The sequence below is a fragment of the Galeopterus variegatus genome, unplaced genomic scaffold (genome assembly GCF_000696425.1).
Source record: "Galeopterus variegatus unplaced genomic scaffold, G_variegatus-3.0.2 Scaffold45, whole genome shotgun sequence".
NCBI lineage: Eukaryota > Metazoa > Chordata > Mammalia > Dermoptera > Cynocephalidae > Galeopterus > Galeopterus variegatus.
This window is the reverse complement of record NW_007726156.1, coordinates 188,519-192,971: the sequence shown is the minus strand read 5'-3', so window position 1 is coordinate 192,971 and position 4,453 is coordinate 188,519.

Sequence of the window (4,453 nt, the reverse complement as noted above, 5' to 3'; positions counted from 1 at the left end):
AAAAATGTATCAATTAATTTTTTGTCTCCTTAGCAATAGAAGTTTAAGGCAGACTACCCATTTATTCATTTATCCGTTCATTCAGTCAACACATATTCACTGTTTATCTAACAGTGTTAGATAAACTGTGTTGCTTTGCCTCCCATGGATTTGTCACTCCTTTTTCCCCGGGTGACAGAGCTGCCAAAGATTACTCAAAGCCCATCTCTTCTGAGCAGTGAGAAGCCCGGAAGAGGGATTAATCTCCCAGAACCCTCAAGATAGAGGCATTCCTTCCATCTGGGAAATTAACCCCAAATTGGGGTTCTCTTCCGCATTTATTCTCCAGACCAGGAAGTTACAGGAAGAGAATATAGGTGGGGTTTTTGCTAAGTATAGTTTAACAAGTTTAACAATAGGCATTCCATAATGCAATTTTCAAGAAGTTAAGTTGATCCACCAACAAAAGCTTGATCTTAGCAAACATTCTCTTCTTACAGCAATTTCCCAGTATCTTTACATATCAATCAGCAACTTGTCTGTCTTTGATGGCTCACAACCTTGCTGTGTTACAATTTTTTATCTTAGTCTTTGATGGCTCACAACCTTGCTGTGTTACAATTTTTTATCTTAGAACAGAGACTATAACCTGGGGAAAATTTCCTGTCCTTTGCAAGGTCAATATTTGAAACTGCAAGGCTTTGGAAAACCAGGCCCTATGAAGTACATTTGTTTTATGCATACTTCACATGCCTGGCACAATGCTAGGCAAATGGGGACATAGAAGTGAAGAAAAGAGACACAATCCATGCTTCCTTGGGATGACTCTAGAAAGGAGAGAGAAACTGGATAAATAATCTCACAAATGTATATGTAACTACAAATTGTTATAAATGCTCCTAAGGAAACAAAGGAAATGGTGTAATTTAAGGTTATAACAGTAGGATCTGATTTGAATGGGAAGGGGTGTCAAAGAAGTCTCAGAAAAGGTCATTTAAGCAAGATAGAAGGAATGAACAGACGTTAGTGGGAAGAGGAGTAGGAGGAAGAACATTCCAAGCAAAGGGATCAGCATGTGCAAAATGTTGGGACTGAAAGATCTTGGCACTTCGAAAGAATGGGAAGAAGGATGGCGTGAGGAGGGACAAAGTGGCAAAAGGTGAGGACAGAGAATGAACAAAGGACAGATGGATCACACAGACTCTTCTTCCAAGGAAGGCCACCCCAGTAGATTTTTGGTTATGAAGTATAGAGCAGAAACCCCTGTCTAGGACAGAGAGATTTGAGAGCATTGGCTCCAGGAGTTCTTTGTGGTAATGTAAAGGGTCATCTTTGTTTGCAATATTCAGATGTTCTTTTCTAATCCTAAATGTCATAGCTTGTTCCTGGCAGATATGTAGGTTATTGTTCAAGTCATTTCTCACAGGAGATCAGAAGCCAAGACTTCAAATGGCTTGAAGAACACATAGCCTGAGCTTCTGTTCATCTTAAGAGGAAGAGAAATTGTACAGGACTATTGATGGTGTTATTAAGTACTTACGGGCCCATTCTTGGGGGAAAAAGGGTTATCTTTGTTGTTGTTGTTCTGGTGTCTTTGTACTGAAAGACAAGATCGGATCCTATGTATGAGGCAGGATTGCCCCCAAACATAATAAACATTGCCACTGTCAATCATTCCGGATTATGTGACTGCTGAGGAGGCGCCTTTTTCACTGGAGTCAGTTCAGCTGGTTCCTGCGACATGAGAGCAGGTCTAGGGGAAGGGAGAGAAATGTCCAGAGAGGACCCCAGTGCAGACCCTGAAGGCTGTGATACTTTAAGTTCTCCTTTTGTAACATGTTTCTCTTATCACAACTCTTATTCCTGAGCTCAGCTGTCATTACATGAAATTAAAGATAAAGTCAATGTCCAAATTAGGCAAAATGACACAGGAGAGAACAGTAGCAGTCTGTCTTGACACAAATGGGTATAACTGTGGAAGAAGAAATAGTTTGGATCCCTATGGTGGACTCTGATGATGAGTGAGTACCAGAATTGGTCTTTGGAGTAGGTAAGGGTTTCTTGGGGTTTCTCAGAAATACTTGGAGACAGGAGTCTGATGAAAGACAGTGCTTTCTGCAGGTAAAAGAGATGGAGCTGAGACTACAGTGACCTGAGGATTAAAGAGATGTGTGAAGTTTAGAATTTGGATTACAAACTTTTTTTTTTTTGGCAATTGTTATGGAGATCTGAATCCACAACCTTGTTGTTATAAGGCTCCATGGTAACCAACTGAGCTAACTGGCCAGCCACAAACATGTTCTTTCTAATCTTCAGAACTACCCTACAAGGTGATTACATTGTCTCGGGAGAATGAGGTTCAAGGCAATACCCAAGGCTGCAAGGCAAGTAAGGCAGAGTGGGCTCAAATCCAGGTTTGTCTTTCTCGGATGCCTCAGGCTTATTCTGTTAGGTCACGCCACCTCCCTGAATAAGACTTATGTATGTGCTTCCCTTCAAAATCTTCAGAAAGGGAAAGCTGGGGTCATTTTCTTCCACGCCACAGCCAGACTCTGGGTGAACAACCCGAGGGATAGAGTGGGAGATGGCAGCTACCAGGAAAAAAAGAATCTTTTCTCTTAGTAGAAACTGAGGTCTCTCATGGTATTCTTTAAATTCTTACTTTCTTATTTACAAATTCATCAACATCTACACCCACTCTCATCTCTTTTTTTCCCCTCAGATAAAGTTCCCTTTTCCCTTTTTTTTTTTGGACAGCTGGCTGGTATGGGAATTTGAACCCCTTGACCTGGGTGTTACAAGGCAGTGCTCTAACCAACTGAGCTAACAGGCTCCCATTTTCCAATTTAAAGCCACACTTTTTTTTTTTTTTTTTTTTAAAGATGACCGGTAAGGGGATCTTAACCCTTGACTTGGTGTTGTCAGCACCACGCTCTCCCAGTGAGCTAACCGGCCATCCCTACATGGGATCCGAACCCGTGGCCTTGGTGTTATCAGCACCACACTCTCCCGAGTGAGCCACGGGCCAGCCCCAAGCCACACTTCTGTGTAAGCCTCTGATTGCCTTCTCCTCCCTCTGCTCCCAGACCCTGCTCCATCTGCACACTCTTTCTTGTGCTTTAAATCTCTTCCTTCGATGGTTCCTATCCCTATGCCCATAGATATGCCCTAATCTTTCCCATCTTAACTCACCACGTTAAGCCCAAATCTCCATCTAACTATGGACCAATTAACTTTATCCTGTTGTTATTCACACTTCTCAAAAATGTAGATTATCCTTGTTAACTTCGCTTCCTCACATCCCAATGATTTCTCATTTCATTCTCAGCTAGCTTCTGCCTCCATTTCACTAGTCATTAGTGTCACGCTAACATCCTAATGAATATTTTTTAAAAAATCTTTTTAAAGTCTCATTCACATATAGAAAAATGCTCAAGTGTACAGTGCAAAGAAAGGTCACTTGGTGAGTATACCTATGTATCTACCACCAGGTTAAGAAATAGGACATTACCAATACCCAAAAAGCCCTATGGTATTCTCCCAATTGTTATTTTCTCCTTCCTCCCTAAAGGCAACACCGTCTTGACTTTTCACACTGTAGGTTAGTTTTGTCTGTTTTAAACTTTATATAAATGGAACCTGACATCCTATACTCTTATGCATCTGGCTTCTTTTGCCCAATATTATGTTTGTGCAATGTAGCCATGTTACTGCATACGGCAGTAGTTTATTCATTTTTACTGCTGTACAGTACTCCATTGTACCAATATATTGCAATTCACCCATTTTACTATTAATGAACATGAGAGGTTATTTCCAATTTCAGGCTATTTCAAATAAGGTTTCCATGAACATTCTTTTTTTTTTTTCCTTTTTGTCTTTTTTCGTGACCAGCAACGGGATCGCAACCCTCGGTGTTGCGCCCGCACCTCGCTCAGCCAGTGAGCTGCTGGTCTGTATGTGGGATCCGAACCCTTGGTGGGAGCGCCGCCGCGTTCCCAAGCGGCGCACTGTAGCCGTGCGCCACTGGGCCGGCCCTTCCATGAACATTCTTGTACTTGTCTTTCTTTTTTTTTTTTAAAAAAAAAGATGACCGGTAAGGGGATCTTAACCCTTGACTTGGTGTTGTCAGCACCACGCTCAGCCAGTGAGCGAACCGGCCATCCCTATGTGGGATCCGAACCCGTGGTGGGAGCGCCGCCGCGTTCCCAAGCGGCGCACTGTAGCCGTGCGCCACCGGGCCGGCCCTTCCATGAACATTCTTGTACTTGTCTTTCTTTTTTTTTTTTAAAAAAAAAGATGACTGGTAAGGGGATCTTAACCCTTGACATGGTGTTGTCAGCACCACGCTCAGCCAGTGAGTGAACCGGCCATCCCCATGTGGGATCCGAACCCGTGGCCTTGGTGTTATCAGCACCGCACTTTCCCGAGTGAGCCACCGGCCGGCCCATTAGGTTTTTTTTTTTTTTTTTTT